General features: G+C 42.2%; 1 protein-coding gene across 1 annotated transcript in view; it reads right to left on the bottom strand.

The window, feature by feature from the left end:
* The window catches only part of LOC107738341 (zinc finger homeobox protein 3-like), a 235,323-nt gene that overhangs the window by 63,399 nt on the left and 157,973 nt on the right, over positions 1-13,951 (bottom strand). The gene's annotated exons all lie outside the window — the stretch shown is intronic.

Genomic DNA, 13,951 nt, shown 5'->3' with positions numbered 1-13,951 from the left:
ATAAAAAGACCAACTATGATAATGTGATTAAACAGCTGCATCTTTCCTAGGTCTTTTTACCTTGTACTCGTTGTTTACCTTTTGTTACGTGAGTCACGAAAAAGCAACTAAATTGCACCATGAAGGAGATGATGCAAATCTGAAAAAATATCTCTCTGCTTTTTTGCCTTGCGAAACATGTATTTTCTCTCTTCTGGAGAAGCTCTTAATCTCCTGCACAGACCACCCCCAAACCCTGACAAAGGTCGGGGAAAACAAATTGATTCATTAAGACGCGGCTGAGTTGGCTTTGCCCTGCAGCGCAGAGATGAGATGCATTTCCATCGGCTTCGGATGCACAAAACCAGAGTAACATTAGATTTTTAACCCAATTAAAGCCACATCAGGTGTTGACAACAGTGAGAGAGGAAAAAAATATTATGTTCCCTGAAATATTCTCCTTCTCTGGTAATATTAAATTTTCGGGTACCATTGCTATAAGGGATTTTTTTTTTCAAGGCAATTGTGGTGCTGGTATCATATGTCACCCTGGTATACCTAAGATGTGCATTAGGGCCACTGACTTCCAGGAATGGGTTTTTGCTTTTTGTGTGTGCCCCTCAGCTCCATGTAATGGAGTTATTAGGTGATCGTAAAAGGCTCTGTCTTTCTCCTCACGCTCTCTCGTGCGATCCTTCTCTCCCTTTCCTGTTTGAAGTGGGGGTATGATGTCATTGAGTAGGTGCTGCTGGATGTTTTGGGCTTTGCTTGAGCTGCGCTTCACCACCTCACCCTCCCTAACACATATGCAGCGTATCAGAGCTCAGGTACACTGATCTGTCACAGATTTGCTTGCATAAAACACCAAATCAATCCGTTGCCTGCTTTGAAATGGCACAGTTTCTTCTTTCTTCACAAGAGAGGAGGAGAATATATTAACTGAAATGAATGTCTATACTTCAGCCGTCTTTGTGGAAATAAGTGCAGCGAAAAAGAAGACACCTGAAATAAACTTCAAAGATCTTTTTAAAAAAATGTGGGGAGTTTTACAGCGCCCATAAAAAGGGCAGGATTTACACGGGTGAACCTTAGCTGGCTCAGCCCAGAGAACAGCAATATATCACTTTTTTACCCAAAACTGAAGCTAGTCTACCACACAATTGATGCTAAATATGTTAGCCATATGCTACACCATTACAATTTTGGTACAATATTTACACCAAAGCACTATGGTGCTTCAAAGAATAACATGGTTTTACCAACATGGCATTGCAATTATACTTCATGTAAGGGATATTAGAAGGTTCAAGGCTCTCCAACACACCAGAGATAATATTCATAATTTCCATGTAGCAGAGATACATATATTGCTCTCCAGGTCTGACACCAGAGGGTCAAACAGACCTATCCAAGGACCTACGTCTCTTTCTCACAAAAACACAGATATTTCCACGATTCCATCCACACAAGGGACTCCTGAGATGCTCTCTACACCTAATCTCCCACCCAACACACACACACACACACACACACCCCTGGGTCTGAACGTGAAACACAATAACGCATGAGAGAGCGCTTGTCTGTGGCGTGTCTGTTTCCTATGATCCTGAGATGAAGCTCCATGCTGATAAATCACCTCCAACTGAAGTGCAGGAATTCAGCGGCTTAATGAAAAAGTCATGTTCACTGAGCAGGGAGGGGCCGGTCAGGGTGCTGTTGAGAAGTCTCCCCTCCACAGGGGCCCCAGAACAGCCACATACAGGCCCCTGGAGCCAGAGAAGGCCACAGAGTCAGCATGGCTTACATTACTACTCAAAATTCATTTAATTGGCTGGAAGTTAATGGCAGACTTACAGGAGAGCACATGAGCTGTGTGGAAGTGCAGTGGAGCGAAACCTGAGTGGGCTGGAGGGAGTAAACGTGTGCGTGTGTGTGTGTGTGTGAGAGAGAGAAACAGAGAGTGCAAGTGTGTGCAGCAAGTGCGGCCCATCTTTACCGGACAGGAGTTTTGATTACTCTCTCTCACACACATATGCACATAACGACCCAAGTGGACGATGAATCAGTCCCCTGTACTCGTGTAGGTGAGGAAAAGCAAGGGCGACCCACCTTATCCACCCCATCGCAACTCAACACCGCGTCTCTGCCTGCTTCGCTCCCATCATGCAGAGCTATCACTTTCAACACCTACCTGCTCCTGTACATGGATCTACAGAAGCATCCACTTATGTGGGCTGAAAAAACACACACCTTTCACACCCATCACCGCTTTAACTGCCAGAGAGCCGAATATAGGGCAGGCACTCAGCATACTTCCACAAATGCCCAGGCCCACAGTGGAATCGTGGTAAAGCGGCTCTAAGTTCCACAACATACTCTACACAAGTACATGGACTCAAATGCAAGCTATTCATACGCAGGTCTGTGTTGGATTCTCAATGTTACTGCAAGAGCTGCTATACAAGGTATTAGTGCAAACTGTCTTCTACAGTAGGTGTTAATTGTTGCACACAGATTTGTTTTATGATGAAAAAAAATTAATTGTCAATATTTCATCATGTCACATTTATTCATTTTAGTCATAACTACTATCAAACGAAAATTATGTCTAATTTTAGTCAACAAAAATGAAATTTTATCACTGCTTTTTAAAAAATAAAATGGTTTAATAATCATGATACACTTAAGAAAAAATACTAACGTTATCACTAATGAAAAAAGCGAACATTTTCATCAGTCAGTTCAGAATAGTCGGTTCTTTTTCAATTTGAATTTGAATGCATGCAATTTATCTAACGTTAAACTATCACCATGCCACATAATTGTCACTACCTACCTGAATTACAACAATCTACAGTATATAGACTTTTGAAGGTAACTCTATTGTTCGTTCGAGTACTGTAGTTTGTTACGCGTTATGTATGTGCAACTGGACCGCACACATACACTGGCCAAGCATTCACGTATGCATTTGTGTAGAGTATTGTTTTTCTGGCCTAAAGCCATACACAAATGTGCATGTGGTGTGTGTACAGCCACACACACATACAAGACCCCCTTTTGATCCAACCCCTATTTCTACTATTAAATTTGGCAGTGCTCTTAATACAAAATTAATGCATTAAAACAGATGACTATCCAGTGGCTAAATAGCTATCAATTTCTCCCAGAGCTGACGAATTCCCACTGTGAGTGAGCCAGAGAGTGTCTGAATGTGTATTGCTTTGTAATTATCCCAATGATTCTCGGCACTTAGTGGCGAGGCCTGGTGATTTCCACTCATACTCGTTCACACACATACATACATCTGCTTTTCATGGTGTATCATGGTGGGGACTTTCCATTCACTTCTACTGTTTTAATACTGCGCTAATTTATTTTTTAGACCTACTTCAACCCTCAACACAAACCAATTTGCATTTTCATTATGCATGTTTATTAAGCCATTTTCCTGATAGGGAAATGGGGTGGGGGGTCCCCACAATATAGGTGATTTTAGGATTTACTGTCCTTTTGGAAACATTTAGTCCCCACATAGGTACAACCTGACACACACATGCATACTGTCTGATACTGATACCAGAGACAGGAAAATTACAGAAACTGGACTAAACCACGATCTAAGCCAAAATGTTTAACAAACCACTGGCCACGCACTTTATGCCAGGTTATATATCCATTGATATCATGATGCTATGGGGTCACACCAGTGCCTTAAGGGCAGCAAACTAAACTGGATTCAGCCGTATGTCATCCTGATGGATACAGTCAAGTGCGTTGACACCTTTGTAACCGGCCTAATGATGTCACTGGTTAAATGATAGCCAATGAGATCACTGCTCTGCATCCTGAGAAGAGACAAAGGGATTTGCCTAATGGGCAGAAAAACCCAAGCAGAGATGAGACAGGAAGCTGCACCCTTTCTCATATCTCACCCTCTGTGTATGTATGTATGTGTGTGTGTGTGTGTGTGTGTGTGTGTTTGAGAGGGTTTACTTAGCTCTACAAAACTGAACTGATCTGTCCCAAAAATGATATATATATGATATTTCAAGAAAGTTATTAGTAAAAAGCAGGCAGCGTTTTAACGGTACGCTGCAGCAGTGAATGAGTTTGTCCTTTGATTTACCTTCTTCACTTCTCTAATTCTCTTTTTCTTTATATAGTTTCTCACTTTGCAACAGTAGTGGAAGGAGTAGCAGGACCGCGACCACAGAAGCTGCGCTGGATGCCAAGTTCAGCGGCTGGTTCAAATTAGCCACTGCGAGCGGCGACATGCCCATACGCTGTGCTGTGGCTGGAGAGACGGCACGTACCCACCCCTTAACTGCATACCTACCCCTTCCTGCACCTCTCTCACTCTCTGCTATGTTTTCAGGATCACTTTGCTCTGTACTCCTGGAATAGCCATTCTCCTACTTCCCAGAGGAACGTTTTATTGCTCAGATGTTGCTCTTTCATAGCTCAAGAGTTAATTTAGTTCTGTGTAATGTTTTATTCAAGAATCAACTTTGTTTCTGATGTTTCTCCTAAAACAGTTGACAATGTGAGAGTATAGGTCTATAATGAAATAAAATGAATTAATGTAGATAGCAAACTTCAGATAATTTGGAAGAATTTGATTAGAAATTGAGATCTTTGATGGTTTTAATTGGGATCGCATTGAAATATCTGGCTCTTAAATGAAAGACTTTGCTATCTTGGCCAATCTGAGCACAATTTGTGACATTGTTCTCACACTGACTGAGGAGAGAAGTCAATCTCCATTTAATCTCTGTCTAGGAGATACAATGGAGACATTAAAGTGATCTTGTTTGTGATTTATCTTTCCTAAACTTTACAAAGTTATTACAAGTCATGTTCCAGATGTGATATAGTGATTTAAACAAGTTCGGTAAAAATAGCCGTGCTGAATCTGAGATTCAGTTCTTTGTCATAGATTAGACCGGTTTGGATGGATTACTGTACATGTGCATTGAGAAAGAACAAGGGTGAAAAACAGAAAAATGGGCGCCTTAAAAACAATCCTCTCCAGCAGCTTATACCACCCCAGTGCACTTTAACACTAAATAAAGCAATAATTATTGAATTACTTTGGAATAAATACAATCTGAGCACAATTTGTGACATTGTTCTCACATTGACTGAGGAGAAAAGTCAATCTCCATTTAATCCGTCTAGGAGATACAATTGATATTAAAGCAATCTTGTTTGTGATTTATCTTTACTAAACTTTACCAAGTGATTACAAGTCATGTTCCAGATGTGAAACAGTGATTTAAACAAGTTCTGTAAAAAAATAGCCGTGCTGAATCTGTGATTCAGTTCTCTGTCATAGATTAGACTGGTGTGAATGGATTACTGTACATGTGCATTGAGAAAGAACAAGGGTGAAAAACAGAAAAATGGGCGCCTTAAAAACAATCCTCTCCAGCAGCTTATACCACCCCAGTGCACTTTAACAGTAAATAAAGCAATAATTATTGAATTCCTTTGGAATAAATAAGCAGCTAGAAAGTAAACAATAGGAACATAATTGTAGAAAGAAGGCAATCAATGCCTGCAGTCATTTAGCTTGTGTTGATTATGCGTACGCTCGTTTGTGTATGTTTCTTTGTGTCTTTGAGTAAAAAGCAATAGCGGTTAGAGGGAGGGTGTAGTGACAAGCAGTTAAATAATACCCTCTCGCATACACCGGCGCAAAACAAGCATAGGGTAATCCTTCCTCCAGTAATGCCCCTGCATTTCCAAACAATGGTTCTCAATCAGCTGATCAATGTGTCCACATAATTCATTGGGTGAATCGGTCTTGGTGTGAAAGGAAGAGAGAGCAAGGGAACTCTATAGAAGGGATCGTGGCGGTGGAGATATCAATACCCAGATCGGTGATTATACGGCAGTGGCAATGTCCTCCAAGGCCTTTACGAATAAGAGCAAGAATATACACATAATGGAGTATTTTAAGTCAAAACCAACGCATTTTACTTGTACAATGAGCTGAGCCACATTTTACAGTAAGTGACTCAGAGATCAAGCAGGAAATTAAGTTTAATCCAGGGTTGGGTAAAAGAAAAAGAGTTGCAAAACTATATTAATCGCTAGACGTCGCCTTCCACCATGAAGAGCTAATTAACAGCTTAGCCTCCCGTTGTTTTTATGAATGCAAGCCCTGTGGCGCCAAGCCGCATCCAGCCCCGTAGTACAATAACTCTGCCTGCAGGAGGCGACAGCTGTGTGGAGCTCTAGGGGCAACACGCACAGCTGTTCCAACTGTCCCTAGACATCTGCGGCCGCCTGGTGCCATCTGGAAATTTAGGAGGGCAGTTTAGGACCTGTACGGATCCTCCTACCCCCGCAACCTCCAGCATGCTTCCCATAACTAACCCTCCATTTTGGTAAGAGACGGTATTGCTAATTATTAGGACGGGACAGTGAAAGAATTCTGTGCATGTCTCGGGGCATGCAGACAGGAGACAGACACGATCAATCGAGAGACATTCAGAGGTACTTAGACCGTTCAATGATGTCTTATTTGTCATATTAGCTGAAAACACATGACTTGTTCTGGTGATCTAGCAAGAATAGAATTTGTGAGAAAGAAAGAAAAAAAACATAGCCCACCTGCAAAAGAAATCACTGTCTCTTTCACAAAGACAAATACAAAAGCACTGCTGGAGATACAGAATGAGTCATCTTGTATTTCTGAGTATAGAAAGTGTAACTTAACATTGTAGCCACTGTTATAAAAACCTTTTGGACTGAAAATGAGTGGTGGCACAAGTTTTTTAGAAGCGGCTGGTTGAATAATGGGTGTACAAATCAAAAAAGAACTGAATTACTGCATTTTTGTTTATCTATAGGGGTAGGTATAACACAAAATTAGTCAAAACAACAAATATTAAACTCTTCGTCTGCATACTTCCAGAACACATATCTAATGCTTCACAGAAGTCAGGGCAAAACTAAAGTATAGAAGGATCCTGAATGATGATCATCATCATCCGAGTTAATTATAGTCAAGTCCTTACCAAAAACCCACAAGTTATCAAATACCCAACCCAAGTCAACAATCCCTTTACTAAAAAAGCCATAGACGTGATCAAAAGGACACTCCACAGTATTAACTCCTCAGGTTTGTATTAGCTTTCACCTCCAGCGTTCCTTTTTAGTCTGCTTGAATATTTCATCACCACATAATTGGTTGATGCTTCAGGTTAGGTTATGAGGCGGTAAGAATGCTCCCCTCTTCCTTGTTCTCTTTTCTAAAATTCACAAAGGGCAGTCTGGAGTCAGCGGCGTGGTGTGTTTGAACTGGTCTCCGATGAGGAAATGTTTGAGTTGCCAGGCTCTGCCCCCTCTCATCTGCCCGGCTTCACCTTCACCCACAGGACTGGCGTAATGAGAGGGCCTGATCGTGGCCCTGTGCCAGAGTAAATATTTAAGCTCAGCTTAAAGGGCCTGGCTTTTATTAGCTGCGTTGGGCCTACAATGGTGCAACAGGCCCTAAGAGTTCTCACCTTCTTAACATGCAAATGAGTGAGCGGGGGCGGGCTGGGGCTGGTTACTTTTGGAAGCTTATTTGCATAGCACATACGCATTCTGAGTGTCTGAGGGCAATGTAGTGGTAACACAAACTTTGAGCACCTATCCATTTCTAGTGGCTCTCTCTCTGTTTCTAAAGATACACTTTGTTTGCCTTTACTCAATTGCTTTGACTTCTACTAACTGCATGAAGAGCATTAAACTCCCAGTAGCCTAGGATATGGAGCTGTTTTGTACTTGTCACATTATCGGAGCAAATTAACTTGTTAATTAGTGTCATAATTAACCTAAACATACAATGCCTGAATATTGTGAGAAACAAAACATATGGAGCGCAATCTGCTGTTCATAAAGCACAGTTCTAGCTTTAGACTGCACTGAATAAATACTACATGGATACTTAATATTTATATTATTATTTTTATTATTAGTGTTTCAGTTTTAGACTTATTTTAAATACATAACATGCTATGCAGGTTTACACAAGTATACAATGTCTATACTATCATGATGTGTACCATCTCAAAAAAAAAAAAAAAAAAAAAAAATACAATTTAATTAATTAAAATATTACTCCCCTGAAGCAGTGTATGTTTTGCGCTTGAGCAAGACATGAATTTGAAACAAGCACTTTTAAACCCTGGCCTCTAGCCTATGCCCAGAGGAGCCTGAGCGCTTGTGTTGAAAAGTGGAGCTCTTTGGGAGAGGCTCACCTGTCCATTCCATAATCTTGCTCTTATTTCTTTAAGCAGAACACACATGGGTGCTGAAAACATAGAGCGCTTTATGGGACCCGTCATCAGTGCCGACTCATTAGCTTGCAAAGGAAAGAAGAAATACAACTTCACTTTCCATAAAAAAGAAACAAAGTGCTCATTGATCAGAGTGATCAATAGTGGATCGATAACCTAAGCCCTCATCATTCCAAGTACAGCATAATTACAGCTGAGATATGGTCGTTATCACTAAAATAAAAAAAGATGCAGGTCTAATTGGAGGCAGTTCTGTTGCTTTAGTGTCGCTGTACAGATACTGTACAGGGCCCTCTGAAGGACCTCAGCATGCGCGTCCCAAAATAACTTGCTCATGCCATCAGTCCCCGTGTCATTGTAGAGGTTGCGCCAATGGCTGCCCATTTGGAGGCATTTAATTTTGAGCGCTGCCACTGTGCCAGCACAGCAAAGCTTTGTATCGCTCTTAATGTAAATTGAACGTTAGTTATAGGATCACACTAAGCCGCCAACGTGACTCCTTTAATGTATTAAATGTTGTGGAAGAGTGCCCTCCTTATGAGATTTGCAGCCAGTTTAGGTATAGCAAAAATAAGTAGCTGTTACTCACTGAAGAGCAGAGGTGCTTAAAATATGGCACAATGGCATTAGCTGGCACCAGATCCAACCCTGTTTTGATTTTGGACTCAGTGAGCATGCAAACAGCGTCACAGGTGCATGGTGACAGTGTGTTAACAGGTAGAGACTGCTAGAAAGTGCATAACTAGGCCTGAGTACGGCGCTAACAGAGAGACCCTCACTCCTCCTCCGTCTCGAGTTTCTGTCACTTCACTTTGCACTGCATGTGCGACGAGCGGCTGGAGGCATAAGTGCACTTGGCAATGGCGCTACGAGAGAAGTGTATACAGTTTCTAAACCGGCTCCGTGTCTCTCGCTCTCGCCTTCATTCTCCCTCCCTTGCATTCTCCACCAAAGCGCCGGGAGCACCATGCTTGTAAAAGTAACCACAGCTCTTTAAGAGGCTCATGTATTTACAAACGGAGGTATGTCGAAATCAAAGGCATTACCACATGACATAACACATCAAGCAGCCAGCGGATAGAGAATTTATAGGGCGGATTCGAACATGGGTGGTGCGCCCAGGAACTATGCCATTGTTTAATCATGCACAGCCACAAGCAAGTACAACTCACTCACCTATGACAGGTTCCGAGTTCACTGGTTCATTGGCGCCAACCCCCACCTTTTGCTGCCTTGCTCTCAGTCAGGTGGTTACAGGTGCAGAGCGCTATTGTTTTCTACTTCCTGTTGTTCCACCACTTGCTGATTTCTCCTCGCATGTTGCTTTTTGAAAGTAAGGCTCTGTCTGGTTATGTAAAATAGTACATGAGCTGTTCTCACTCCTCATCCTGCACCTCTTGTGAAGTACAGCAGTTAAATGTGTTGTGCTCTGTCCTGGTTGGATCTAAAGAATCATTCTCTCTCTTTTTCTCCCTCCCCCTCTTTCCCTCTGTTGCTGTTCTGCCTAATCTCACCTCAGTTTTTATTTCGCCCGCCTTCATCAGCAGAGGACTAAAAATACATGATAAATGGTACATGATATTTTAAAGTCTTATCTCTTATCTGTTCTTACAAGGGAATAATAGGGTAGTTAATCCTGAAGATCTCCCTCAAATTGATTAATCAGCACATACGGACAATCAAATAAATGATTAATATTCCCCAGACCTGCAGTCGGACAGTTACCCCCCAAAGCATCAGTAATAATTCAGTAACCCTTCCCAGACCAAAGCCGCGTCTGGCTGCTCAGCGGCAGCTCTCTGATGCAGTGGGAGATCTTTGAAGTTGGTGCATAACAAACTCTCAGTGCTCTACGTGTGGCTCTACCTGTAGATTAGAACACAACTGCTGGCCAGGCCAGAAAAACACTGCAGTTTGGTGCTAATGGAGCTGAATGCAGACAAAAACGTAGCTGCACATCCTCTAATGTGTGCACCACGACGCCCGACAGATTTTCGGTAATTTCTATTAGGTTTTTTGAGACAGCAGGTTTTTAGAAACCATTTTGTCGAGACTGAGGCTAATTTGTCAAAATGATGTTGCGGTGAAAGCAAACGGTGTACAGTACTGTTACAGTACATGAGACAGTCCCTCAGTCCCTGGAGAAAAGCAATATTAAAATCACTTAATATAACCAGAATGTTACAGAAGGGGGGTCGTGTAGTCCATATATGTCCAGCTTGCTGTCTGCGTGTCACCCTGGTTTTATATTCGACTTGGACAGATGTCTTCAGACAGCCTGTTTAGCAGCGGCTCTCCCTGCGCTCGTACCCGGGGCACACCCTGTCCTGGTGATGGATTCCCTGTTTATTCAGCTATTTTTAGGACAAAAGGAGGAGATCTCCATGGAGAATGGTTCTCTTTCTCTACCATTACTGAGTTCGCTAACCCTCCCACAGGGGTCAACAAACAGCCCTCCTCCCCATGCCGACCGCATCTGCCAGCTTGCGCACTTATTAATGTGTGAGCGGCCCGGGACTAGACACCCCTCGTCTGCCACGACTGCGGTGCGCATGCGTGCATCTGTACAAACATATGTTTACGTGTCACAGCTTTACCATGTGGTCCGGCATTAGCAGTCCCACGCTAGAAGTGACCCTTAATCGCCTACCCCCACCTTGGCCTTTGTGTAGGTCGCCTGGCTGGCTGGCTGGCTAGAGAAGCACGAGCAGCTGTCTGCAGTCCTCTTCTCGGACACGCTGTCTCTGGTGTCCGCACTCCTGCATCTGAACGGAGCTATACATAACATCACACCGCATACTTCGAAACCTGACCACCACCTGCATTCTGCCACTCAACCTGGGCTGATCGACAGGGCTATGCAGTTTCATTAGCACAAAAACACGGTATTAAACTAATCCATGTGTCTCTCGAGCTGTGGCCAGAGCCCCATACAGCCTCAGCAGGGGCACCATTAGCCTTTCAGCGAGAGCGGGCCGATCTGAAACCCTGCCAATATGTCTGTTGATGTATGGCCTTAAGCTCTAACAGGTATAAGCGTGGTGTGCGGGGCGTCGTTGCGAGAAGCCAGGCTTTTCTATAACCGATACAGTTAACTTTGATCTTGTCTTAGCATGGCCTGTTTATAAATCAGCCATGCAAATATTTATGAGTTGGATGGGAGAAAATGGCTGGTCTGGTTTATATCCCTGGCCTTCTATTCTTACTTGCCGCCCCATCCCACTCCCTCCACTCCTCTTCCCCCCAGCTCATGTGTTGACGAGGACGCCACAGCAGTGGGGTGAGAGAGCACAGGCCTCAGGCCACATCTATCATGACTACGCTGTCTGGCTTTATTGGCTGGTCATGGAGCGTGGGTCAAAGGCACTCCAGGGGAGGGCAGGGGAAATCTTGATATCCAGGAGATAAAGAAGAGCATATCTGAAAAGCTCACACAAAAAGTTGACAGGTGGGTCAGTTTTTTTGCAGTCCTCTACAGCTCAGTGTGGGTTTGGGTCTGAATCACCTACAGTAAAGCTCGATAAATAACACGAGACGGTGCTCGATAACTATTGCCTTTTTGCTTGCTCCCTGCACACCTATCTGTTTCAGCCTGCAGTGCACACAATGGGATGGCCCGCTCTGGCAGATGCACAGGCTTTAATTGCTCCCCCCAGTCCTGACCTCTGCTCCTGATCACCCTCTGATATACAGCATCTCTATTAAGCTGGGAAGTAGGTAAATATTCTCCTAAAGACCCTACGTCCTAACGGCACTAGTGAAAATGGAGAAGAAGAAAAAATCAATCGCCTTTTTTTCTTTTGTCCTTCGCCAACTCTATTAGTTTTCCTATTTTATCTGATGTCGGGATCCAAAAACGCAGAGACCGTTGCTGATGAGGAGAGGTCTGCACGATCTTGGTTTGATGCAAAGCTGTAGACATCACATGTCTGGTTCCTTGAGAAATGTGTGGCTTTGTTGTATTGTAATTAAAATGGTTTTGGATGGAGTAGCGAAATTTGCAGAGAACGAAAATCATGCTTTTAAAGAATGGATAAAGACAGGCTAGCATTTTTAATAAATAGTCAACAGTCAAATTATTGGGCTCTGACTTGGGTTATTAAAAAAAAAATCGGACCAATTTTGAGTTATGTCTTGTTAAGCTTGATGACAACATGCAATATGGACACAAATACGCAACACTGCATGTGTTCTGGAGTGTTTGAGAGTGCAAGTGAGTAAAAGGGGGGGGCAGTGGTGATGGTTGTGGTGGACTGGCTTGTCGATCGATGCTGTGATTGGCAGTTAATGGCTTTTCCTGTTCTGCCTTCGTAACCTCGCTCTGATGGCTGTTGCTTCTGATCAGAGATGGCAGATTGCGTTTGATTTTTGTATATAAAGCCCTGACTTTTTGGAGATGGCTTCATCATGTTAAATCATTTAAAAGTTAAGTTGAATACTGGGAATTCCTTTCTACCCAGGCACAGAGGTGAAACTTTAGCGTCTGAACAAACCACTAGACTTCTCAATAAATAGGAAAGCAATGAGAGCACTGATTTAAAATTTTCACAATGTTAGAACGAGCCGTTTTAGGTAGGTGTGGCTGACTCTTAACTTTTATAAAGAATATCTCTTTGGATTTGAGACTTTAGTCTTTGCAACTTTACAGATCTTTATGCACCAAGAGCTTGTAACACTCCAAAGAGAAAGGAAAAATTTAAATCGCATCATATGACCCCTTTAAAACAACCTGCTTCAAGTTTCATTATACAAGTGAAAACAATACTAAGTACAGGACATCATCTGCTCACCCAGTAATTCAAAGGGCCTGTCTGTCACATTGTTCTTTAATGAAAGAGCAGCTAGTGAAAACCAGTGGTGTAATGTAACGAAGTAATAATACTTCGTTACAGTACTTAAGTATTTTTTGGGAGTATCTGTACTTTACTTGAGTTTTAATATTTCAGCCAACTTTTACTTTTACTCCACTACATTTCCTAATTAAAATGTATACTTTTACTCCGATACATTTCCCCAAAGCATATTCGTTAGCAGGTTTGACGAATCAGTGGTCTGGCGTCTGCAAGTTAGACTTCTAAAAAACACCTTTGCTCATGTGCAAACAAGTGCGCGCACAATCACGGTCGATTTCATTTTCCAGTCAAAGTCGAGGCTTGAGTGTGCGATATACAGTATATCTTCGATAATATGGTGAGTGTTGTTGTAATGATGTGCGATCGGACATTATGGATGATTCATTTTCCACTCAAGTCGAGTCTGGGGTGTGTGATATACAGTATATCTTCTGCGATAATATGGTAAGTGTTGTTGTAATGATGTGCGATCTTATATTATCAAGTAGGCTATATCACCAAATCACACACAGAGTGCACGCACGTTGATTTATTAGTCTATTAAAACTCAAAATTCCAGGCATTGTAAATTGTGGACGGCAAAATTACTTCTGTATGCTTTTTTATATTTATATAATTTAATATAGTTAACTTAATCTATATCACACAAAGACTACCATTTTTCTGCAGATAATCAGCATGATAACACATTTTATAATCATTTTATACAAGTTTAGTAAAGCAATAAGTGACTTAGGCCTACATTTTAGACATGATATTGCTTGTTTTTGCTCAATTTTGCCAACAAAAATAGTTCCAAACAAAGATCACACAGCACTGTTTTGC

The sequence above is a fragment of the Sinocyclocheilus rhinocerous genome, unplaced genomic scaffold (genome assembly GCF_001515625.1).
Source record: "Sinocyclocheilus rhinocerous isolate Xijiao unplaced genomic scaffold, SAMN03320098_v1.1 scaffold1065, whole genome shotgun sequence".
Lineage (NCBI taxonomy): Eukaryota > Metazoa > Chordata > Actinopteri > Cypriniformes > Cyprinidae > Sinocyclocheilus > Sinocyclocheilus rhinocerous.
Note: the sequence above shows the minus strand (reverse complement) of the source record. Positions and strands in the feature narration are given on the sequence as shown.